Source organism: Rhineura floridana, chromosome 1, assembly GCF_030035675.1.
Source record: "Rhineura floridana isolate rRhiFlo1 chromosome 1, rRhiFlo1.hap2, whole genome shotgun sequence".
In the NCBI taxonomy this organism is placed as follows: domain Eukaryota; kingdom Metazoa; phylum Chordata; class Lepidosauria; order Squamata; family Rhineuridae; genus Rhineura; species Rhineura floridana.
In genome coordinates, this window is record NC_084480.1 from 76,893,248 (window position 1) to 76,920,382 (window position 27,135).

Consider the following 27,135-nt stretch of genomic DNA (forward strand, 5'->3'; position numbering starts at 1 on the left):
AGGCACATAACAACAACGTTAATGCTTTGGGCCATGGCATTTGTTCAGACTGGCCTTGTTCAGATGTAATGCTCAACTATGGTTTAGCATCAATAAACCTCAGACTCATACACCTCCCCACCTCTCTCCTCCAATGTGACTATAAGGAGATTGAAAGGTTTTCCTTTTGTTTTTAACTTACAACAGTTTAGCAGTATGTCTGAAGCTGGACAAATTGTAGTTAGCCTTAATTATGGTTTACTGCAGCCTTCCCCAACCTGGTACCCTCCAGACATTTTGGACAACTCCCATCAGCACCAGACAGTATGGCCTGAGAGGGGAAGGGCAGTACTCCAAAACATCTGGAGGGCATTAGGTTGTGGTAGGCTTATTTACTGAAACCGACAATTTCAAAATGTAGTTTATGAAGCTGGCCGGTTTCAATGAAATATAGTTAAGATAAGCATTAGGTCCAAATCCTAATTAATTAAACTGTGGATAACAGAAAAGGAAAGTGCTAGCTTCCAGTCTTTACCTCATAGTTGTGCTGGTGGACAGGTGAGGGGAGAATGTACTGAGCCTTGTTCATATAGTGCTAAACCATAGTTTATTGTTACATGTGAACCAGGACACTGTGTCATCCTCAGTTGATATGCTATGGAGAGGGGAGTTCAATCACTTACAATATATATTTTTAACTATGTTTTCTCCACGTTTCTGCAATTGTATGGCATTTTGGCTGTTGGACAAATCAAATTTCTCACATAAATTAACTTAATCAAAGTGAGTAATGTATTATACCGATTAGATTAAATCATCTGCTCAGCTAGTGACTAGACAACGTGAAAGATCCTGTGGAAGTGTCACAGTTAGTTTACACTATTAACAGGTCTTATTAGCTTCATATCTTCTATCTTTCTAGCCATATAAAAATAGGCAAACATCCAAGTGGATATAGCAGCTACTAACAACCTAAAACATGACTGATGTTATGTTTTTTTTAAAAAGGAGCCAGTGGAGGTCTTGACACACAATGGAGACATGTCTTTGTGTCCCCAGCTTTTCAGTTGTTAACCAACATACTGTGAGAGCCTTCTCTGTGACTGAACTTACCATAATAATGGATTGTTTCGTCTCTGCCTAATACTGGTGCCTGGACAGTTTAATCCCACTGTAGCTTTAACTAAAGTAAGTCTTTCCTACACAGGTTGGCTGAGACACTTTTATTATTTGAAGACGATTTCAGAAAACATAAGGGCACATTCACCAGGTCACACTAAAGGACATCTATCCCTACTGTGGTGTACAAGTCACTGCTCATTACAATTTTAATGTCCTTATTATTTATGGTATGTCAGCTGTGTGCTTCACATAGTATATGTATGGAGAGAAAGCAATACAGAACCAGTACTAAGGAAGATTATACCACCTAAAATAGCTCAGTATGGCAGCTGTTCCCCATATGTAATCCCTATTGACTTCACTGAGAGTTACATTTGAAGAAGAGTGGTAGAAGCAGCCTATTCTTATAACGGAATTAATGCACGCACTGTAGTTTCTTTTGGCTCGTGGTGTTCAGCTAGAGCCGTTTTTGCTCACAGAGATGCCTTGTTAAAGAAGGACATCTCAATTTCAAGATTTTTTGAGAATACAGCTCCTCCTTTGGCCTTAGTCGCCTGTAGCACGCCAAGATCAAAATGCTCCTTGGAAGAGGTGACTAACCACTCAAAAAATCTAGTTGAATTTGATACTGCTCTGGAACCCCACACTAATCATAAACTCCTAGATGTATATGTTGGTGAGGGTCTTTTAAATCTCTCACCAGAAGCTCTAAGGCAATCTCCTGCTATGAATAAAGAGTTTTTTGACATTGAAGAGAAAAATGTATTAGATTCCTTCTCCACCTTACCTTGGCAAGCACAAAATGAAACTATAAAAAGACTTGAATGCCTTAAGACTCATTTAGTAAACATCCAGCTCAAGCGTAATGGATCCACAATTCAATCAGATCAATAAGGACCTACAACAAAATTGGGGAATCATGTGGATCCAGAGTCTTTAGCCCGCTCCCATCTGGGAAATAGTTCAAAGAGACCACTACCTGCTCGCTTGATCCTTGCCCATCCTGGCTAATTAAATCCGCCAGATTGGGAGTAGCTGGTTGGTTGACATATCTAATTAACACCTCCCTAAGGGAAGGCTCTATGCCAACATTGTTGAAGGAGGCTGTGATTAGACCTTTGTTAAAAAAGCCTTCATTAGATCCCGCGGATCTTAATAACTTCTGGCCAGTCTCTAATCTCCCCTTTCTTGGCAAGGTGATTGAGAGGGTGGCGGCGGCTCAACTCCAAGTTTTCCTGGATGAATCAGATTTTCAATCAGGCTTCAGGGCTGGTAATGGGACAGAGACTGCCCTGGTTGCCCTGCTTGATGACCTACACCGGGCATCAGACAGGGGGAGCGCATCCCTGTTGGTGCTGCTGGACCTTTCGGTGGCCTTTGATACCATCAATCATGGTATCCTTCTGAGCCGTCTTGCTGGGATGGGTCTAGGAGGCACTGTTCTACAGTGGCTCCATTCCTACCTAATGGACAGGACCCAGAAAATGGTGCTGGGAGACTACTGTCCGACCCCCTGGTCGTTGGCCTATGGGGTACCTCAGGATTCCATTCTGTCTCCCATGCTCTTTAACATTTATATGAAACCACTGGGAGAAGTTATCCGGACATTTGGGATGCAATGTCATCAATATGCTGATGACACTCAACTCTATCTCTCCCTTCCATCTGATGGCAAGGTGAGACTGCTCATCCTAAACCGGTGCCTGGAGGCTGTGAAGGGCTGGATGTGGGCGAACAAACTGAACCTTAATCCAGACAAGATGTGAGTGTTGCTGGCCGAGGGAAACACTGCCCCAGGGATAGGGTTGCAACCTGTTCTGGATGGGGCTGCACTCCCCTTGAAAGAGCAGGTCTGCAGTCTGGGAGTTCTTCTGGATCCTGCCCTGCTGTTGGAATATCAGGTGGCTGCGGTAGCCAGGGGTGCTTTTGGTCATCTCAAAATGGTCTACCAACTGCGTCCGTTCCTGGAAGCAGCTGACTTGGCCACGGTGACACATGCATTGGTGACATCGAGGCTTGATTACTGTAATGCACTCTATGTGGGGCTGCCTTTGGAAACGATTCGGAAACTACAGTTGGTCTAAAATACAGCAGCCAGAATGTTAACTGGAGCACAGCACAGGGAGTATATCACCCCTGTGCTTTATCTACTCCACTGGCTCCCAATTTGTTTCCCAGCCCAATTCAAAGTGCTGATTTTGACCTTTAAAGCCCTAAATGGCCTCGGACCAGTGTACTTAAGGGACTGCTGACATCCATATGTTCCTAGCCTGGATTTAAGATCATCTACCTCTGGTCTCCTCTGCATGCCTGGAATGAAAGAAGTTAGGTTGTCAGGCATGAGAGAGAGAGCCTTTTCAATGGTGGCTCCCAGACTTTGGAATTCCCTGCCCCAAGAAGCCCACTTTGCTCCCTCCCTGATGGTCTTCCGGAAACTTGTAAAAACTATTTTGTTCCGGAGAGCCTTTGGTTGGGACTGACGGGTCAGCCTGACACTGTTTTAAGTTTTTTATTTTTTATTTTTAACTTTTAAGTTATTTTATTCTCACCTTCTTATGTGTATGCACATATATACATGTTTTATGTTTGTATGTGTATGCATAATGCATTTTATGTATTTTAATAGTATTTTAAACATCATAATTTACTGTAATTTTTAATGTTTTATTGTGTATTTTATTGTGTATTTTATTATATATGTGTGTGATTTTATTGTAGGGTGCCCTATTGTAGGGTAGAAGGGCGGGATAGAAATATTTTAAATAAATAAATAAAATAAATATTCCATCCTGAATATATTGGCTCTTCAATGCCATTAGTTTCAACTGAGGACTGGGCTGCAAATCAGAAGTGAGTTACCAGATGTCCCTTAGTTTAAGGAAGAGCTGTTTACTTCAGAATACAAGCATAGAATAGGGGCTTTAACTGGTGGGTGGTAGCTTTTTCTTTTTTTAACACTGGGCTAAGGTACTGTGTCAGACAAGTCCCAATGTCACTTTTTTCTTCACCCTCTTGTCCCTGTTCTACAATGTGCACGCATACGTTTGCTTATACACACACGTGCACTCACATACACAAACACAATACTGAACACTTCTCATGTTATACCATATATTGCTTGTGGCTTATTTGAAAGTACTTGGATCATGTCAGAAGGGCCGCTTCTTTATGCACACAACCACACATACACACATTTTGAAGGTAGCACACTAGTATACCATCATTAATGCAGGTACGAATCATGTATTTTTAAAATATATATTCATGTGATATACACACTGACTAAATATTCATTTCCAAGTTCAGTTGACTACATCAGCCTTCATTCCCCTAAGACAGCTTTCCCCAACCTGGAGACCTGCAGATGCTTTGGATTACATCATCAACTCCCATCAACCCCAGCCAGCATGGCCAATGGTTAGAGATGATGGGAGTTGTAGTCCAAAACATCAAGACGTCATCAGGTTGGGTAAAGCAGGGGACGCTGGTCTGAAGGGTAAAGTGGGGCATGGCCATCTTGTTTTGTTCCCTCCAACCCCCTTAAAAACCTCCAAAGCCAGTATTTCACTGACATCCACAGTAATATTTGTACATTTCCACTGACTGAGAGGCTTCCTAGTAGAAACAGATGGTCCTACCCTCTGTCTCCTGGGAGGAAAGCGGTTAAAAAACCGCAACAGTAATTAGAGACAGCTTTGTTAGGCAGGGCAGAGGACAAAATGGGTTGTCCATTTCCCCCCTTCCCCATCTTTTCTCTAAGTAGTTAATGGACTCACTCGCACATCAAAAGATCCAGAAAATAAATAGTGGCAAGGGCAAGCTTGTGTCTGCCCATTCACACCAATCATTCTTCCTGTTTCCGAGTCTGCGCCTTGCCAGTCATTCCTTTCCCTCATTTTCAGAAAGTTTACAGCCGAACTAAAAAGTGTGGTGTGGCAGTCGCCACTGATTTTATTTAATTTGTGTGTATGAGAAAGAAGAGAACTGACTGAGACAAATCAGCTGCAGGTTTCCCTGGATGAGGAGGTACTGTAAGCCCCTTTTTATTGTTGCTTGCTCAAGCGTTTGCTCTTTCTTGAAGTCTGTGGGCTGTAAGGGGAGAGTGGAGGGAAGAGGGTGTGTGTGTGTGTGTGTGTGTGTGTGTGTGTGTGTGTGTGTGTGTGTGTGTGTGTGTGTGTGTGTGTGTGAGAGTGAGTGAGTGAGTGAGAGAGAGAGAGAGAGAGGGAGAGAGAGGGAGAGAGAGAGAGAGAGATGCTTTGTTGGATGGGGAGAAGAGAGGATTCTTAAGGCTTCTGTTAAATGCAAGTCCTGAGGTTGCTTGGAGAGAGGGGGAGACTGATTGTGTGTATGTGATGCTGGACGGGGAGTAGTTTCCATTGTGGGAAGCAAGATGTTGGACTAGATTGACCTTTGGCTTGATCCAGCATTATATTCAAAGGGATTCCAACCCCTCTTTTAAAAGAAAGATTCTTCTTTCTGGTTTGTTGACTCAAGTTTATTTTTATTTTTGCTAATCTGTGAATGCAACTCATTGCTTCAAGAATCTAAGCAAACTCCACTATCCTGAAGCAGAAAGATTTTAATTTGCATACTGTACAACTGACAGAAAAATAAAGCATTCTACCCCACTCTTCAGGCTAAAGTTTTCAGTTGCTTACTAAGATCAGTGATACAACTAGACAGTCATAGTCAGTAATAAAACATAAGTTTGAAAATCAAGCATTTATTTCTAACGCACGTCTCACCATTACATGTTAAGGTTTGACTTAAAGTGACGAAGTTTAACCCTGTTCAGATAGGTGGGAAGTATAAACCACTTCTTTACCCTAACTTCCAAAACTTTGCTGGGAGGGATACCCCTAACATTTAAGATAATCAATATAGTACAGCCTTAATTACAAACATAAACAATTTTGTCCATCAGGCAAATGTCTTAACAGGACCAGAAACCTCTTAGGGGTGGGAATCCAAAATGAAACAAACACTCAACTGTTGCCTGAAGAAAACATTCTCTTACTGAATAAAGAGGAACCACAAACATGAAAGGAAAGAAGCATCTCTTCCATATGGTTTAGAATTGACATCGGGGCAAAAAGGGTTCTTATGCCTTTTAACCAGGCCGGCGCCAGGCACGACAGGGCCCTTGGGTGCCAGCCTGCCCCAGGCCCCCTGCTCCCAGCTCCCCCCTCCCACAGACCATGTGGGACTGCTCCACCTACCTCTCCTCTCTTTCTGTGAATGATCTGTGCGCTAGTCATGCAGGTCGCTGCCATCGACCAAGATGGCGGCCGAGGCTTTTCTAAGGGGCTGATACCCTATGGGGCTCATTTTCTAAAGGGCTCATTGATGGCATGCATGCACACTGCACTGAGCACACGCACATGCCTACCATCAATCAAGATGGCGGTAGGGGCATCAGCCCCTTAGAGAAGCCTCTGCTGCCATCTTGGTCGATGGCAGCTGCATGCACAGCTTGCAGGGCATTCACAGAAAGGGAGGACAGGTATGTGGAGTGTGTGTGTGCCATGGGCCCATATGGTCTGTGGGGGTGCTGGGAGCTCCATCTCTGCAATCTGTGGTAGGGTCGGGAGTTGACCTTGCTGAGGATCACAGAAGGGGAGCACTACCCCTACACCCTAAGGAAGGGCCCTTTGGGGCCTCTCTGGACCACAGGGGCCCTCGGCCAGGGCCTGACCTGGCCACCCTTTGGCACTGGTCCTGCTTTTAACAGCTGTATTTCCACAATTAGGATTTTTGGTATATATACTGCAGCAGAGTGGAGAAATAACTGGTCTGTTAAGACTGGGAGTTGAAAGAATAAAGAAACTTAAAGTTTATTACTACAAAGAAGTAAAGTTATACATGCTGAAGCAGCCATGTGGTCTGCACCAGGAAGTCATTACTAACTAACTTAGAACAAAGAGAGGGAAAGAAGGGAGGAATGGAGTAGGAAAGCCTACAAACACTTTACAGGAGGAATCAGCAGAGGGCAGAATAGATTGCCTTTCTGTCTATTGCCCCTCACTTGTTCAGGTCACTTGCAACAAGTGTTGGTGCTTTACTGAATCAGGACCAGCAAGTCATAGCTGACTTCCCATGGTAAACATGAAGTTGCCTGGTGTGTGGGGGATGTGTGTATGTGGAGATGCAACAATGACTACAATTGTGACCGCAAGAACCCCTTCTGAAGCAAAGTAAAACACTTCTAGATGCTACATATTTGTAGAACTGTACTGCTTTAGTGCCCAAGGAAGGACGATGGGAACCTCATCAATTCTGCCCTCGTGACCTCAAAAGCGCCCCGCTAGGTGTAGGTTTCACCAGCCTCCACTGTGGGGAAAGCTGCCCAACTGTTACTCCTTATTTTGCTTCTTATAACCATTTTTCTCATTTATTTATGATGTCCGTTTAGAAGGACTCTTGAAACAATGCCTTTTCCTCCATGCTATAGGAACCTGGCAGCCCTACATCCACAACCAATCATTTCTGCAAATCTAGTGCCTCTGACAACCCACTTTCAGTTTCACTGCACACACAGTGCACATTCATTTTGACTTAGGAAGGGTTACTGTGAAGAGTGCAGTTGAGATTTAAAGCTCTAAAGCTCTAGTACACAACACTCCCTCCTACCCCTTACAGAAGAGGTTTCAGCACCACACAGGCACCTGTGTTTTATGGATACAAATTGCCATCTCACTTTTTGAAGACACCACTTGTCACTATGCATACAAAAAAAGTTCCATTCTCTCTTTCTATAGTTCTGCCTGTTTAAAAGTGTCAAATTTGCATGCATTCATGTGGTACAGTCCTCTTTGATGAATGTACTAGTCTGAAGTGCATTGTTTGAAAACGACCTTAAATAGAAAACGTACACATCAGGGAGATGTTTGCACTTGGGAGTTACAATAGCAACAGAAGGAAAACAGATAAAGTATGAATATGCACACGTTCCATATGCTGTGGGACCTTTAAAGAAAAGAATAATCAAACCTCAACATACATTCATTTTTACACAGCTGCAGAGATTACTGTTCTGCTCCATGCTTCTATCATAAATCCATGGTTTTCAGGAAATTTTAAAATCACATTTCAGCTGTTCCAAATTGCATTAGACTGAAAAACTTTGGCAGCCTGCAAACTCAACTCTCTTCCAAAAAATTAACTGACTGTTAAGCTTCTTTTTAAAAAATATATAAAGAATCCAGGACTGCACTGCAAAGTTTTTAGTCCCTTTGTAAGCAACTTTTTTTAAAACCCTCAGAAATAATGGATTATGTTGAAAAAATGAAAATTTTCTGCCATCTTTTAAATCTAGCCCAACTCCTATTACAAGGATTAAAAAACTTATCCTTGAATTTTGGATGAGGGATGTAATCAGCAACACACACAAAATGCTTTGGGGGTTTTCTGGCAGGAGGAACAACAGTGAGATGGATATATAGCTCTGAAAGTAAAATGATTATTTCCTGCAGGATTTTGTTATTTCTTACATTATTGTTCCCCTCCCAGCATCAATTAATTTTTAACAAAGTTTCTTTTTTGTATGACTGGGATGGCTTTTACCTTTCCAAGTGTTAACATGCTGTATATCCCAGTAGCAACTGAAGTTCAAAGAAATCAGTATAAAAAATGCAACTACTTTCACAAAAAAACCTGATTCTGAAGAATTCAGAACAATAGAATATTACCACAGAATGTTTATGGGAGGATACCCTGTTGAAGATTGCATAACAGTCCCAAATAGTGTGCATGCCCTTCATATATTAAAATCACATAACATTTAAAAATCACTCCTGCAGTCTCATAACAAGAATATCTTGTTTATTGGTTTATATTAATGGTTCCCAAATTTCCCTGCTGTGGACCACTTGAAAATTGCTCCAGGTTTTGGTGGACCATTTAATTATTTTTCTGCCTGTGATAGCAATTATAAACAGGGCCGGCGTAACACAGTAAGCAAGGTAAGCATGGCAGGAGGGTGCAATGCTTGAGGGGCGCCAGAGGCATCCCTAAGCCCAGAAACTTTTTTTAAAAATCTCCTGGAAAAATTAATAATAAATTACTAACATTTGAATTGAAAAATGAACACAAAAAAATATAAAAAGTAAAAGGTAAAGGTGTCCCTGCACTTATAGTGCGAGTCGTTTCTGACTCTTAGGGTGACGTCTTGCGACGTTTACTAAGCAGACCGTATATATGGGGTGGGATGACCAGTTCCTTCCCCGGCCTTTCTTTACCCCCCAGCCTATGCCGGGTACTCATTTTACCGACCACGGATGGATGGAAGGCTGAGTGGACCTCGACCCCTTTTACCGGAGATTCGACTTCCTCCTTCCGTTGGAATCGAACTCCGGCCGTGAGCAGAGCTTCAACTGCATTACCGCCGCTTACCACTCTGCGCCATGGAGGATCTTAGGTAAGGGCACCAATTTATAATTTGCAGAGGGGCACCAAACACGCCAGCGCCGGCCCTGATTAGAATGTGCTGTGCTAAATGCTGCATGATTTTAAATTGTATTCAAATTACTTTTCTTTCTTATGTTTTATTGTATTACAATTTCATTCTGTAGAATTCAAATGGTAATACAATAAAATGCAATATAAGAAATAAAAGAAGCAATAAAAATACAGTAAAAGTCAATATGAATATTTAATGCCATCATGCCATGGACCACCTGAAGGAAGCTCGTGGACCACAGTTGGGGAACTTCAAAATGTGCTTATATGCAAAATATCCAGAATGACAGGGGAAATGCATTTTACTGAAAAGCACAAAAATTGCTTCAGTGGGCTGTAAATTACTGCTGAGTTACTTGTGGATTAACCCCCCCAAAAAATATTATTTATAATTTAAGTGTAATTTGGAACAGCTGAATCCCTTATTAATTCCTGAGAAAACAAAGAGTCCTATCCAGGACCCCTCTGGTTCATACACTACTGATTCTAAATGGATAAACCTGGCCAGTGATTGACTATCAGTAGGAAAAGGAGGGATATGTCTGATGTGTCTAGTGAGGAAAAAATGGGCATTGTCCTAAGACTCCATCATTCATGAGAACTCAAGTCAGCTCAATTATGTATGGCGGAATGTATGACTTGAATGTCTGTTCACTCATAGTTACAGCACACACCCACATATACACACATATCTGACTGACAAACATGTTGTAAGGACATTTATTTTAAACAACACCCTGAACAAATGTTGACAGGCAAACTAAAACAATTGCAGGTTATTTAAAAGGATTTTTGGGTGAAGTAGGAACACACACACCACCTTTGGCAAGGTTCCAAAGACAGCTTCTCTTAAAAAGCTCAGTGTGGCTGTGTTTCCTTCAGGTACTACATTGTCAACAGCAAGATGCTCCCAGCAGTAAGATAGCAATTGCACAATGCAGACAGCTACTGAATGGCTGAAGAGCTTTATACATACACATACATACAGACATGGTGTGATAAAAACCTGGTGTTCTTTTGTGCATCACAAAGCCTGTTCTTTGCTGACTCCAAGTTGAAATATCATGGGCTATTAGAGGAAAGAAATACAGCCAATTAGCATACAGGACAAGAAAGGATTACGCAGCATTCTGGAAGACACATGTGGGTCTGGAGCAGTGCTACATTCTTGGCTGAAAGCCAAGAGCAGATTTTATGCCAATTGTAATGGAGATATTTCAGCAAACAGATTGACAGAGAGGTAACAATAACTCTAGGTGTTGAACGTGTTGAAGTAAAAGGGAAGTATTTTCCGGAAGAGATAAAAGCATATATTTTTCCTTCCCCCACCCCCTGAAGTAGAAGCAAGATTTTTTTCCTCTAGCCACCCAATAAATAATTGACACAGTGGGGCACCAGAAAAGTCATTTTATATAATTCTGCATCCCTATGGCAGCACAAAATTAGAGAGTGTGAAGGCTGAAATAAATTTTGCCCTGACAAAACCAACAAAAAAGCCAGGGTGTTACATATTGTACTATTGCAGTTGAGGGGTGAAATAAAACACAGAGACGCCAGCTTGGGTTGAACAAGGGCCACTTTATTTAAATTATAGAACAAAACCCAATTTAAAGTGACCTGCGGAGGGAAACCTAGGTGCGGGAACTGTCTATAAGCAAGTAGCTTGCCATACAGCTCTCGGGCGACCAGCCCCTGCTGGGGTAAGGGCAAGCCCATCTGCTTACCCTTTACCCCAGCCACACCCTGCAGGTGAGTAGGGGGGCCTTCTCACATCATCCCCACCCAGGGCCGTATAACCCCTGGGTAGATGAGGATAAGTTGGCCCCAGAAGCAGCTCATATCCTGCCCTCGAGCCGTAAAGCCCTGAGAGACAGGCCTCTGGAACCGCCAATCACCTCCAAAGGTGCCTAAGGGGGCCACCTAGCTGTCCTTACCTATTTCCCTTCCCGCACCTTCCCGCACCAGTGCTGAATCCATTGTCCTGTGAGGCATGACCTGCGAATACTTCAATCAGCCAAATGAGCCAAATCTGCCTATTGAAAACAACACCCCCTAACCCGATTCCCTCCCAGTCCTATAGTGTGGAGCAGGCAAAAAACCTGCCCGCCAAAGAGGGTGGGCAGGATAAAAATTCCTACTCGGCCCTGAAGTGACCCCATAGGCACACCATAAAAGAGGGAGGGCGGGGTGGGCGTCGAGCAGCAGAAGAGGAAGGTGAAAGGGGCGGCTGGACTCAAATAGTCCTATAGACCCCGCCCCTTACACTGCACGTCGCGCTGACGTCACGGGCGCGACGTGCGACGTTGCCCCATTAACAGATGAGGACAGCGTCTTCACCCCCACCTGCAATCATGCCCCGCTTGTCAGCTGCGCGGCGAGCGGAGCTTCGTTTGCAGTTGAGGGGTGAAATAAAACACAGAGACGTCAGCTTGGGTTGAACAAGGGCCACTTTATTTAAATTATAGAACAAAACCCAATTTAAAGTGACCTGCGGAGGGAAACCTAGGTGCGGGAACTGTCTATAAGCAAGTAGCTTGCCATACAGCTCTCGGGCGACCAGCCCCTGCTGGGGCAAGGGCAAGCCCATCTGCTTACCCTTTACCCCAGCCACACCCTGCAGGTGAGTAGGGGGGCCTTCTCACATCATCCCCACCCAGGGCCGTATAACCCCTGGGTAGATGAGGATAAGTTGGCCCCAGAAGCAGCCCATATCCTGCCCTCGAGCCGTAAAGCCCTGAGAGACAGGCCTCTGGAACCGCCAATCACCTCCAAAGGTGCCTAAGGGGGCCACCTAGCTGTCCTTACCTATTTCCCTTCCCGCACCTTCCCGCCACAAAAGGGGGACAAATCTCTATTTAGTCCCCCTTTACCCCACTGCCGAAAAACATCTCTTGCAGACACCCCTGCAGGTCACCCAAAATAAGTCGTTACCTGCATGAGACAGGTGAACGCCATCGGCCCTGTACAGTTCACCCTTCCAGTGCTGAATGCGGGGATGCGGAATGGCCAACCCCCCCTGCCCAAGAAGAGCCCACCGAATTTGCCGGTTGACCTTCTTCCATGCATGATCAATTCCAGCTGGATCCCATATGCCGCGCCATGTCTGACCACATCAGACGCACCAAAGGCCAACGCTGCCTTATCACTTGCATGTCCTTACATGCCTGTATGCTGAGGGCCTTGCCCTGCTTCACGCCGCGGTCATTACCACCGAGGTGGATGACCATTGCCTGCAGAAATATCTGCACCACACCTTGCTGGAACAGAGCGGGTAGGAGCCACTCTCCATGCATTCCTTGCCGGTCCAGCCACTGCACAACAGCCCCTCTACTGAGGCCCAACTGCGAGCCCATGCTCGAATTCGCTGCCCTCCAGGGTGCCCAGAAGACCATGCTGTGGCCGCATATTATGATGTGCATCTGCTCCATCCCTGTCCAGCAACCTGTCAAAACAATGAAGATTGTGAGGCCGCTACATTCCCTTGCCCTCTAAAAGTGGGGAATATAGCCCTTGTACGCATCAGAGGACCAAAGTCCCACGCCCTGTACCAGTGCCTGTGGGAAACTAAAATCTGCTGCCGTAAAAGCAGCCCCAATTCGAGATGAATAGGTTCCAACTGTAAGGTGTCGTACCCCAGCCCTTACAATGCTCGTTCGTGAGGATGCCGCATCCCCCTGCCCTCTAAAAGGGGGGGAATATAGCCATTATATGCATCAGAGGCCCAAAGTCCCACATCCTGTACCAGTGCCGGGAGGAAACCAAAAACATGCTGCCATAGAAGCGGCTCCCATTTTAATTGCATAGGTTCCAGACTGGAAGGAGTCATACCCCAGCCCCTGCAATGCTTGTTTTGTTAACGCCAAAACTGGTATTGTTGACCCAGACAGGCATATATGGCCTATAGCTAGGGGGTCCAGATTAGCCTGGGTGAATAAATATCCTTCGGCAGAGGTACACCTCTGGTCTGTTCTAGACCTTCCACGTTGAGCAAGCATAACCCCCCCTCCCTGGAAACATCAAAACTGGAGGGCATGGCCTATAGCTAGGGGGTCCATATTAGCCTGGGTGAATAAATATCCTTCGGCAGAGGTACACCTCTGGTCCGTTCTAGACCTTCCACGTTGAGCAAGCACAACCCCCCCTCCCTGGAAACATCAAAACTGGAGGGCATGTCGAGAGAGGTCTCACGTAGAGCCAGCCGCCACCTCTTTTCTCCTGGAAGCCTCAAAACAGTGTATGAGCCACTGCCTGGAATAGCTTGGGTCTTCACTGAAGGAACAGACCGTTTCCCACTGGTCCACTACACCCATAAAATGTCCAGCAAGAAGGGTCGATGGGGATAGGGAAAAAACCGCCAGCCTGGCTAAGAAAGCTTACCTCTAAGTGTTCCCACTGCCATGCCCCTTCTCATGCCGTGCCGTCTATCAGGAATATCAGCAGGTGAGTCACCGGAAAGGCCACTCTGGCATATAGCCCTTGCCGGCCCAGAATTCCTGAATACCTGTTTCTGGAAGCTGGCGAGCATGCTGGGGGCAATGTAACCCATTGAATCCAAGGGAATTCCAGCGCGCAGCTCACAGGATTAGCCCCCCTTCACACTGCCCCTGCTGCCCTATTCTGCATTCTGATAGCTGGTGATCATGCTAGGGCAATAGATAGGCTTATGGCCTTCTCTGACTCCCTGCATAAACTTCTCCCAGAACAACGGGACAGGCAAGGGCCATGAATTCTAGTGTTCCTAATTATAAGAGAGTTATGAGACCCGACCCCAGGCCATGAGCTCTTCTGTCCAAAAGTCGCCTTCCAACCACGGAAAAGAGTTAATGAAAGGTAACATTCATAGTTAAAACCCCTTCCTGAATCCAGGCTTGCAACCGCAGGAAAGGGAACCACACGGCCAGGTCGGTGCATAAGGCAGCCATAACCCTGAATTCGTAGTATGGGTGTTCAAGCCCCATCATAGCATAATAACCCCATTAAAAGACCCCTAACATCAAGAGGGCCGAAAGGAAACACTTCATGGTCCCAATCCAGGATCTCATCTGGGACGGTTCAAGCTTGCCCCTGTGCAGCTTTCAGCCCTGGGCAAGAGTCAATCTTGTTACAGAAATGTGAACACCGGGGCAGGATCCTTCATACTATAAGCTGAAACCTCAGGTGCTAACATGCCTCCCACAAGCTGCCATACCTATGAACATCCACTCAGACAGATAGTGCCCCACTGCTTAGGAGCCCACTTGTCTCCTGACTGCCCCCTCACGGAAGGCTCTGAAGCACTCCATGCGTGCAGCTCACTGATCCTAGACTAACTAGTGTGGACCCCTCACTGCCTGCCCCTTTGAATAAGACTGGCGTGACCAAGTGTACTTCTGTACATTCTGACCACAGCTGTTATTGCCATGACTAAACGGGGTGAAGATTGTAGGCCATGAGGGCCAGCCGTGAGTTGGAGGCCATGAAGGCCAGCCAGGAGTTGGGGTATGAGACTGGGAAACAAAAGGCAAACCATAACATAACAAACCTCCCCTTAAACCGGGTAGCCTGCTAACCTAGTTCATAGTACCCGGAGTCTAACTGGGGAAGGGACACCTGTCCCTAAGCAGCCGGTGGCTCCTTCTTACCCTTTTGAAGGCCTCTTGCCTCCTATCTCCCTGTTGCACATATCCGTTGAACATGACCCAGCAGTGTGATGCTGCAGCAAAAAGGGCAAACGCGGTTTTGGGCTGCACAAACAGAGCTATAGCTTCCAGGTCGAGGGAAGCAATAGTCCCACTATATTCTGCATTAGTCAGGCCTCATCTGGGACACTGTGTTCAGTTCTGGGCGCCTCATTTTAAGAAAGATATAGACAAGTTAGAACGCGTTCAGAAGAGGGCAACGAGGATGAAGAGAAGGCTGAGGGGTGACATGATTGCACTCTTTAAGTACCTGAAGGGTTGTCACATAAAGGAGGGTACAGATTTGTTCTCTGCTGCCCCAGAGGGTAGGGCTAGGTCTAATGGTTTTAAGTTGCAGGAGCGTAGCTTCAGATTGGACAGTAGAAGGAACTTCATGACAGTAAAGGCAGTTCGGCAATGGAACCGACTGCCTAGGGAGGTGGCAGGATCCCCTTCGCTGGATGTCTTCAAGCAGAGGCTGGACAGCTATCTGTGGGAGATGCTCTAGCTGTGTATTTCCTGCTGTGAGCAGGGGGTTGGACTCGATGGCCTATAAGGCCCCTTCCCACTCTATGATTCTATGGTGCTAGCATCAACCCTTTTTTCCCAGGGATTGGCACTGTAAGGCAGCTGCTAAGATCTCACTGCCTCAGGTAAACTCACAGACACTACTTGGGAGCAGCAGCTCCTTGGAGTTACAAGCCCTATTGCGTGGGTGGGTGGTTGTCTGCTATGCCTCCCCCCCACTTTGTGCCATGCACAGCAACACCTCCTTCTCAGAAGTCCGGTGGCACAGGGCAATTGCTGCTCTCGCGCCTCAGAAAGTGAGTAGTGTTGCAAGGAGCAGTAGCCACTGCCTCCAGTGCCACGCCTGCCCTCTTGCTCTAGGCCTGGCTGTGTAACAGCAAGGATGAGGAGCACTGAACTGCCACGGAAGACAATGCAAATGAGGAGGAGGAGGTGGCAACTGATCTTGCCTCTGCCCCCCCCTCTAATTGGCATGGCAAAGAGAACTTGGAACAAAGGGGCATCTAGAGAGAAAGGAGGCAGGGGAAAAGAGTATAACCCCAGACAGCACATGCTGAGGACTAGGCCCTATGCTGCTGCCAGAGATCAGCCTCTGCCTGTTCACTTGTTTTCCCTTGTACGTTTTGTCTCAGGTTCTACAAATGCTAGAAACGTACTATTTTTATTTTTAAATGAAAGCTGGGAGCATTATTCCGTTGGGGACGCCCATGGCTCACGACCTGCTTGCGAGCTTCCCATACAGGGCATTTGGTTGGCCATTTTGAGAACAGAGCCCTGGACTAGGTAGGCCTCTGGCCTGATCCAGCAGGGCTCCTGTTATACCCACTCTGTTGCCCTGGATGGCGCCTCTGCCACTCTCTACTTATGGCCGCCCATGGTGGCCCCTCCCCGCTCCTTGCCCCCACCGCCGCTGGGGGTGGGCATCTCCCCCCCACTTTGGGGACCTTTCCTTTCCCTTTTGGCCCCCCTTTGTCCTTTCTTGGGTGGCATATCTAGTTGATTTGGGTCTCCCTGGCCCAACCCTGTCTAGAGAGGGAGATTGGGGCCCCGCTTACAAACGACGTGATTTCAAAACGTTGTGAAGGGGCCCGCCTGCTTATTCTATACCCCCTCCCGGCACCCAATTATCCAGGGGGGGAGCCTAATTGACCTGCACGCGGCAAGGGTTGATGGTTGGGGTCATGCACCACCTACCCCCGCGTTAATTAAAATTTAAATTTAAAAATTGCCGGCCAAAGGCCGTCTCGCCTGTGGTCCTCGCCGCTGCTGGCTCCGATCCTGCGCTGCTGCCTCATAATGACTGCACAGCCGCTGCCGCCGCAGGGCCTCCCAAGGCCAGAAGCCTCGCCCCGTAGGCCTTGGTGCCAGCCACCAAGCCTCCTATGCGCCACCTCGCCGCCGCTGCCTCTCTGTCTCCCGATGAGGCTGGGGGGGGGGCTCGCCGCCGCCGCACAGTCAGCCTGGCCTCAGAAAGCCTGCCCAGAATCCTGAATGTGTGACAAGATTCTCACAGTCCATAATTTATACACAGTGTTTCCTTATGGCAAGTGACCATAACAATATGACAAAATAACTTTTTACCTGTTTAATCTTCTTTAATTTTTTCCTGAAAGATTTTCAGACTTGGCCATGAGGTACCTTGTGGGAAAGGAAGTTCTGTAAGTGTGGCACAATCAATAATCTTCTAGTTATACTCTTTATTCAAATGAGGAACACAGATGGAACCATCAAGAGAATGTTCCTGATAAATGTCAAAGGCTGGAATGTACTTTGGGGGTGGGGATAAGAACAACTTCACATTCCTTGAAGTGTCCAGAAGGTACTTATGAGTAATTTCCATCCACAAAACCCTGGTGCAATTAGAAAGTGGGCCACTAAATTAAAGACTGGATAGAATCTCACAGCAAATCAGTAAAAACACATCACATCGAGCCCAGCCTCATGATTATGAAGGCATGAATTATGGTTACCAGTTAGTTCCAAACCTGCAAGTGAGTCTGTAAGCTTTCTCTCCAGGTGAAAGTGATAAAAGCTGAGCCACTATTTTCCCTAAAAGTTTGATGGGTCTAAAAAGAGCACACGAAAGCTATCAACCTAATTAATCAGTGGAGTCTAATCCCCAACAGTGACAGACGTTCTTACCAGCCAAAAGCTCCTGAGCCTGCAGACCATTATTACTTCAGACTTTTCTGGACTCAGCTTCTGCAAGTTCATTGAAAACAATCCCTTACCATGAGCAGACCACAAATATTGGCAGAATATTGGGACCGTGTCTATCTGACATGGTTTGGATTAGAGACAGAAATTGTTTTAACGGCTTAACATCTAAAACAAGATTTATCTGGTCTAAGCCAGTGAGAAGTTACTCCCTCTAAACAGGTAGCTCTTTCCCCTAATTGCTAATGTGGAGGTGGGTTTTCACTCCATAGACACTCTTCATTATCATTACAGATGTTAATGGCCTAAATTCTGACACTAAAATCAGGTTCTGGGGCTCATCACTGCTAAACCCTGCCTCAGTTCTTGCACACTAAGGCTCCAATCATAAATACTAAGAAGTAATATAGTGTGAGCTAGTGTGGTGTAGTGGTTAAGGTGTTGGACTATGACCTAGGAGACCAGGGTTTGAATCCCCCCATAGCCACGAAGCTCATTGGGTGAGCTTGGGCCAGTCGCTGCCTCTCAGCCTCATGAAAACCCTATTCATAGGGTCGCCATAAATCAGAATCGACTTGAAGGCAGTACATTTACATTTAATATAGTGTGACTTACCTCTGAATAAACATGTATAGGATTGCACTGCACATAAGAGAGGATTCAATGGAAGCTATCAGAATTTCACAGAGTATCTCTTTAGGAAATGATGTTTAGTTTCCTATCACTATTCTTACTCCTGCATGCTGAGAACAAGTAAAACCACTTGAGAGTGCTCACAGGAATGTCTGTCAAATCACAGTTATAAAGCCAACACTTCACAATCAGCAGTATCAAAGGCAGCTGAAAGGACTAGCAGGATAAACAAGGTATAATTTACACTATTGCTCTTCAGCCAGGATCATCTGCCAAAGCCATAATGCAGGCATAGTGCCATGCAGAGGTAAAAAACCAGAGAGTCAGGAACACAGAAAACCAGTATTGTCTACATGTGCCTGGATCTGTTGAACAGCCTGTGTGGCAATAAAAAAATGTATTTTGAAATATTGTGGTACCTTTCTGAAGGAGCCACATCAAACATCAGTTTTTGTGTATGTAGTATGTGAAAATGAACCAGCTGCACCCCACATTCCCAAAGGGAAGCACAGAAAACAGATGATCCAGATACTTCCAGATGGCATCATCACCTGGCAAGAGACCGTGTTCATTTTGCATCTGGTCACATCCAGCACCAGCTCCCCTGTGTTGGATATCAACTGAAACTTATCTCAATAAACAAGACAGACGAAAGGGCAATTTATTTTTGAGATGGAAAAAGCTGATCCATTGTGACTTTGCTACTTTATTTTCACCAGGGAGCCATTTACATGATGCAGCATGTCCTTTGTCATGTTAAGATTGCAGTTTTCCACATGGGGACTGTTCCTGCAGCAGCATTATTAGTAGGAAGTGTTGCTGTTGTTGTTTGTTAGTATTAGTATTAGTATTAGTGGTGGTGGTGGTGGTAGTAGCAGCAAAATATTTCAAACATCTATATTCCATTTCATACAAATGGCTCCCACACATGACAATGAAATACTAGGTCAGCTGGTGTGGGTCTTACCACTTCAGAAACAAATGTGTTAGTCAGCCAGTGCTTTAGGTGTTAAGTTGGCAGTGATGCTAAGTCAGAGCCACAGAAACATATGATTGGTTCTGATGTGGAAATAGCAGATAGTTACATGGATAGTAAACTACCCAGTATAGCTTTGCTGCATATTTTGAAGATGTGGTGTCAGTGGAACAGAACAATTACTTTGTATCTCTTTCTTCCATTATTTGTCCCTGTCTACAACTCATTTGTTGTTTTTCTAAGCTAATTTCTCCTTTTCTTTTTAATAAGCCCACTTTTCATTGTTGTATTTGCTTCTGAACCATGTAGGTAAGGTCTAGCAGACAGATGCCATTGCAGTATGTTTAACTTGCATCAGTTCACTGACTTGGAGATAAAAAAAAGGTGGCCTAGAAAACCCTGACTCCCCTCTCCAGCTCAGATACCAATTTCCCATTTTGATTTTATTGGCCACTGTATGATTCCTCTGATGTTTATAGATAGGAAAATGTAATATAATAATAGACAATTATAGCTATTTTGTGTCACTTAAGGTTTGGTATGCACTTTAAAAAGACAGTATGGATGGCATGGACATTTATTGGATTATTATAATATCCTAATTTTTCATTTGCCTTAGTTTTTCTACGTTCAATCTCTCTCAGCCTTAAGGCTACTATTTATCCCTTTTGTCTCTAAAACCAGAACAGAATCCCTTTGCAAACACAATTTCCAATACCAAAACTGAGTCAATATCGGAATGTTTACTGTACCTATGACAGATTAAACATTACGCTACACACATGCATCTCTGCCATCAACTAAGATGGCGGCAGGGGCTTCAGTACCTTAGGGAAACCGCGGCCGCCATCTTCGTTAAGGGCAATAGTAAAAGACAGCAGACAGGTAGGTGGGGGTGTGGGGGGGGCACGGATCATGGAAGGGGAGCAGAGGGGCGGCTGAGGGGCCCCCTGTAGCTTCAGAGGCCATCGGGCCAGTGCTCCACCTGGCCACCCTTTAGAACCGGCCCTGCATCTTGTAATGAATTTTAGATTAGATAAGTAGCTGTAAGAAGGTAATTTTCAAGTGGGACACCTAAAGATGGAGCTTGGTCCATATGAAAAGCCTTAAGAATATTGATGCAGGATATAGTGGGAACTCCAATGCCATATAAAACCTCACAAACCCTTGAACTACATTCTAGCCTTACTGGACAAATTGATACCTTCTTCATACCAATGACATACCAATTCTAATTCTAGGATCCATTGTGCTTGCATACATTATTATGAGGAAATAAAAATAAGCCACATATAAGGAAATAGGATGGCAAACACAAAAGCAGGATGGCTTTGCATCACTTGCCAGATGTAAAACGCTGCAATTATAAGTGCAGGACAAGCAAACAATTCTGCCACCGCAGTATGCAAATAAAATTAATTTTCTGATCTAATTAATCTTCACCTCAAAATCAGTTTAACCTTTTCCTAAATCACGATAATGGAGTCAGAACTCAGAAAGTGGATGTCTATTAAAAGGAGTTATTCCAAATGAACAGTTCATAGTTGAGGTTCCTTGTAAGTATGCAATGAACGTTTAGCAAACTTCAGAGACAATGAAAGCAATCTCCTATTCTACAAATGCTTATTCTGTTGCAATATCATTTTGTACACTGATGTGAAAAAGTACATGATTTGGTTTCTGTTTCCCAAACCATTCACCCATAAAACTCCAGACTCAGTCTGGTCTATACCCTCAGGCATTCTGATTACCTTCCTCACTTCATCATTAGCTGCCATTGTTTACTCCTTCCTCAACAATATGTGAAACTGTGGGGAGACTATGAGAAGGAGCATGGCAGCATACACTCCTCTGGCTCCCCTCATACGCTGTTCCTTAACTGGAGGAAATAGGCAAAGAGGGGCTGAAAACATGGAATGATAGAATTCACACTACCTGGAGTCAACCCTTTACAAAATAAGAAAAAAATCCAATAAAACCTTTAAAGCGCATTAAAAAGCAAGACTGGGATAAGGTCTCTACTTAAAAGACTTGTTGAAAGAGGAAAGTTTTCAGTAGGCACCGAAAAGATACAGTAGGCCCCGCTTCCCGGGCTCTGCTTCCCGGCATTCCACTAATGCGGCGCCTTTCTTCCCCTGTTTTAAAGCCGATTTTACCGCTTTTGCGTCATATTTGCATCATTTTTGCGCAATGTGCCCCATTAAAATCAGTAGAGTTCCGCTTTACGGCGATTTCCGCTTTACGGTGGGGGTCCAGAACGGAACCCGTCATATAAGCGGGGCCCTACTGTAACAGAGATGGCGCCTATCTAATATTTAAGGGGCGGGAATTCCAAAGGGTAGGTGCTACAACACTAAAGGTCTGTTCCCTATATTATGGGGAACAGACCTCCTGATAAGATGGTATCTGCAGGAGGCCCTCACTTGCAGAGCGCAGTGATTGACTGGGTATATAAGGGGTAAGACGGTCTTTCATGTATCCTGGTCCCAAGTTGTATAGGGCTTTGTACAGCAAAACTAGAACCTTGAACTTAGCCTGATAGGTAATATGTAGCCAGTGCAATTCATTCAGCAGCAGGGTGAAATGTTGGTGATACCTTGCCCCAGTGACCAGTCTCGCCACTGCAATTTGCACTAGGTGCAGCTTCCGGACCAACCTCAAGGGCAGTCCCACATAGAGTGCATTACAGTAATCCAGCCTGGAGGTCACAAGTGCATGAACAACAGTGGTAAGGCTATCCTGGTCCAGAAAAGGCTGCAACAGTCTCACCAGCCAAAGCTGGTAAAGGGCATTCCTAGCCACTGAGGTTACCTGGGCCTCTAGTGACAAAGATGGATCCATGAGCACCCCCACACTACAGACCTGCTCTGTCAGAGGGAGTACAACCCCATCCAAAGCAGGTAACTGACCAATTATCCAAACTTGGGAACCACCAACTCACAGTGCCTCTGTCTTGCTAGGATTCAGACTTAGATTACTGGCCCTCATCCAGCCCACCACCGAGTCCAGACAGCGATCCGGGGCTTGCACGGCCTCACCTGATTCAGATGTTACAGGGAAACAGAGCTGGGTATTGTAAGCTTACTGCTGACACCTAGCTCCACATCCCCCGATGACTGCTCCCAAGGGTTCATATAGATGTTAAACAGCATGGGGGACAAGATGGTACCCTGCGGCACCCCACAGCACAACTGCCAGGGGGCTGAAAGACAATCAATCAATTCTATTCTCTGAAAACGACCTTGGAGATAGGATCAGAACCACTGTGAAACAGTGCCTTCAAAACCCAGCTCACCAAGTCAGCCCAGAAGAATACCATGGTCAATGGTATCAAAAACCGCTGAGAGATCAAGTAAGAACAACAGGGTCACAGTCCCCCTGTCCTTCTCCTGATAGAGGTCATCCATCAGGGCAACCAAAGCTGATTCAGTCCCATAACCAGACCTGAACCCAGACTGTAATGGGTCACGGTAATCTGTTTCATCCAAGAGTACTTGCAATTGCTGCGCCACAACCCTCTCGATCACCTTCCTTAAAAAAGGGGTATTTGTGACCGGGTGATAGTTATCACAAACCAATGGGTCCAGGGTGGGCTTTTTCAGGAGTGGTCGGATCACTGCCTCTTTCAGGGTGTCTGGAACCACTCCCTCCTGCAACAATTCGTTGACCACACCCTGGATCCACTCGGTCAAACCCCCTCAGTAAGCTTTAATAAGCCAAGAAGGGCAAGGGTCGAGAGGACACGTTGCTGGCCGCATCATAGCAAGCACCTTATCCATGTCATCAGGCTGCATCAACTGAAACCGATCCCAAGAAGTTGCAACAGACGTTGCACTGGACACCTCACTGGGGACTACAGTAGATGTAGATGGGGCTTCAAGATTGCTACAGAGGTGAGCAACTTTCAAATTGCCTTGCAAACGATTCACAGTAGATGTAGATGGGTCTAAAACTCCATTTCCTGGAGTTGATGTCAACATACCCCTGACAATACAGAAAAGCTCCACTGGATGGATACTTGAGATGCAATGGAGGCAAAGAAGTGGGCCTTCTTCGCCACCCTCACCACCACAAAGTAGGCACAGTTATGATGTTTTCCTTGTGCCTGATCAGCCTCACAGCATGTCTTTCGCCACTTGCGCTCTAGCCGTTGTCTAGCTTGTTCCATTGCCCTTAGCTCAATGGTGTATCAAGATGCAAACCGGGCTCCACAATGCCAGAGAGAGAGCTCGGGGGCAACCATGTCAAGAGCCTGATGTGCCTTGCTGTTCCACAGCGTGACAAGGGCTTCAACAGCGTCAACTGCTCTATCTACTGGGAACTCCCCTAGGGCATTCAAGAATCCTGTGGATTCCGTTAGTCTCTCGGGGTAGACCATCTTAATCTGTCCACCATCCCTGCAGGGGAGGATTGGAGCCATACGTTTAAACTTCACCAGGAAGTGATCTGACCATGACAATGGGGTTACTTTCACCCCCCATCTCCAGACCACCCCTTCCTCCATCTAGAGCAAAAACCAAGTCGAGGGTGTGCCCTGCCCTATGTGTTGGGCCAGTGACAACTTAAGACAGCCCCATGGTTGTCATGGAGGCCATGAAGTCCTTAGCCGGAACACTAGAGGCAGCCTCCGCATGGACATTGAAATCACCCAGCACTATTGTTCTGGGCTTCTCCAATACCACAGCCAAGATGGCCTCTGCCAGCTCAGTCAGAGAAGCTGTGGGCAGCAGGGTGGAAGGTATACCAGCAACAACCCTAGTTTACTGTCTCCTTGGCCTGACATAGGGTGCAGGCCCTCATAGCCAGCTCCATGACAAAGTGGTTGCCTGGTGACAGAGATGGAAGTTCTGTAGACCACAGCAACTCCTCTCCCCGTCCTGGTAGCCTGTGCTGGTGTTGCATTGAGTATCCAGATGGGCAAAGCTGGGTCAGATCATCTCCTCCCAGCTCACCCACCCAGGTCTCGATAATGCATACCAAATCAGCACCTTCATCCATGATCAGATCATGGATGAGTGTGGCCTTATTGTGTACTGATCTGGCACACACAGGCCATAGGCACAGCAGATGAGCAACAAGGAACCCATCCATGAGAGGAGTGGAAGAGAGGAACAAGGCTTAGATAGCCTTGCCCTTGTCTTCTATGTTAGTTCACCACCTCCTCTTGGCTATACCCTCTACCCGTGAACAGTGAAATTCAGGTGGCATCACTCATGTTCCTCCTTACTAAGACTCCTCTTAAACACCTGATATGGACACAACAAGAGCCCACCAACAAAGCCTATCTGAACCAGTTATCCCAGTAGGCATCTGAGAGAATTGGGAACAGTCAGACCCACTCAATAACTTTCACACAGGGCACATCTACACACACACACACCCAATCTCACACCCAGGGAGGGACAGCCTTCTGCCAGTTGCAGACTCTTACTCTGAAGGCATCTGGCAACTTTCTCCTATAATGTTGGTGAGTGCTGCGTGTGATTGGCTGAAGACTGGGGGATGGCTGTTCATATTTGAGTGCTTGACAGTTTGTCATTGGATAGGGATTTGATTCTGAAATGCTAGACTTTGTTTATGGGTAGTGGGATATGATGGGGATTTAGAGTACAGGGCTTAGTGTTAGTGATACTGAGGGACTGGGTATTTCAGTTAAATAGAGTAGTGTAGGATTAGTAGCTTCTATTATATTATAGTAACTTACTGTATTAATAAATAATTTGTTTTTTCTTCATCCCATGCCTAAGGCTGTAGGCATACTAGATACTTAAAAAGCAGAGAGAATGGTTTTTCTGGCTGTGTTTTGAAGCAGCTCTGCCCTCAGCTGGAAACACTTCCCTTCCCTACTGCTGACTTCAAACCTTGCAGAACTGCTCACAGCAAAGTGTTGAGCTAATCACTTGTTGTGCCTGAGCCTACAGCAAAGCATTTCCGTTGGCCACATCTAGAAAGCAAACAGGTTGATCTATCAATCAGTTGAGAAATCTGTCTGAAGCTGAATTTAAAAAAACAACACTCAAGCTGATCCAGCGAGGTTTTAGAGTAAAAGGGGGTAGAGTTTGACTAGCATAGTGTGCCCCCCTGTTCAAAAGAGAGATGTGGAGATGCACTGGAACCAACACAACAGTAAGTGTGTCTCTACCTTAAGACTTGGCTACATTACCAAGGGAGGGTAAAGGCATATATCAGTGGTATTCACACATAAATTCTCACACATCTGAGGTGTATTTGGGCCTAAGATAAAGATCCTGATGGCAGCAAAACTGGTGGTGGTTAGAAGGCATAGCCTATTGTGGGTGAGGGGGGACAAAGGCCTGGAAAATTTTTAAGAGGGATGCCACATAACCCCTAGTAAGATGAAAGAACATGACCAAGATAATCACAGTAAAACCTAATTAGTTCCTGCATGGATCATTTATATGTCTCCTAAAAATAATCCATATCCATTTTCTCTGTTAACATTCCTGTTGCCCTCCTCACCTGTCTTCTCTTATGTATGAGAAGTAAACACAAAAACAAAACCCAATAAACAATTATGAGGAAAGATATAGGGTGATATCCAACTGGAGTCCTTGCACAAGCCCAAGCAAGGGCTTTTGGTCCAGCAGAAGGCATGCTGTCATAGAAGAGGAAAGAAGGCACTTTTCCCTGAATTTCCCTTTCGTGGCAGCCCCCAGCATTCCTACAAATCTGTTCTGGATGCTTGGGGGACCATCCAAAACAGATTTTGGGGGGAATGCTGGAAGAGGGAAATTCAACAAAAATTGTCTCACTTCCTCTTCTATGAGTGGATGCCTCCCACTAGTGCAGAAGCACTAAGAATATCTATTTGGTTATCACCCACACAATTTAAATAGTTTCTTTCAGAGCTGCAAAGTCAAAACTGGGACATTTCCCTACACCTCTCTGCCCAAAAACACCCACCTTAAAGAATTGGCCAGGTTCATGTTTTTAATCTTTAACCTTCCAAGCTTAAAGGTGTATGGTAACCACAGATATTATAACTTCTGCTCATTTCTGTTTACAAGTTTCTTCTCTCTGCTTGTAATTAATGATTGGCATGTTTGAGCGAGCTAATAAATGTGAGCTCTCATAAATTAAGACATAGTAAAAGGAGATATGTTTCAGGTAGACAGCACTTCATGTGGTCAAAGATCAAAAAGAGTTGTGTACACAAAACAAAAGAGAGACATACGTCTCCATCTTTTAGCAAAATGGGCTATAAATTGTTCCTTTCAAAGGCAACAAAGACAGGTTTGACTAAGTGCCCGCTGTAACTGGAGCACCTTTATGGAGTAAAACGTCTTTTCTCCTTCAGAGCTGCTTTTCAGATTGCATACTTTGTTAATGCACTGAAAAGCTTTCCTTCCTTTACCTGTATTTAATGAAATCCCCATGAATTTATGCACCAAAGCAGGGAACAAGATTATGCCTGTCCCCCCATTTCTCCCCTCGACTGCATAGTTTTGTCCTCATTTTTGTTGGGTTATTTTCAATCAAGAAATTACCTCCTGCTTTTCATTCTGATGCTATCTTTGGTGTCAACTAAAATCAATAGGTCATTTCCAGCTGTGTTCTTACTTACGTCAATGGTTAGATAAAATAAAAGACCAAGAGCTGTGTAGC

The 27,135-nt window shown here is 45.4% G+C and overlaps 1 protein-coding gene across 6 annotated transcripts in view; it reads right to left on the reverse strand.

The window, feature by feature from the left end:
* SEMA6A (semaphorin 6A) overlaps positions 1-27,135 on the reverse strand; it is a 221,121-nt gene that overhangs the window by 132,996 nt on the left and 60,990 nt on the right. For 2 of the 6 annotated variants that reach the window (XM_061624543.1, XM_061624568.1), the window contains exon 2: positions 10,565-10,627. The exons of 3 other annotated variants lie outside the window; for them this stretch is intronic. The gene's annotated coding sequence lies outside the window, so the exon portion shown is untranslated. Of the gene's footprint in view, positions 1-10,564; positions 10,628-12,811; positions 16,982-27,135 lie in introns of those variants that run through there. One more of the 6 variants, XM_061624552.1, reaches the window with a different exon arrangement.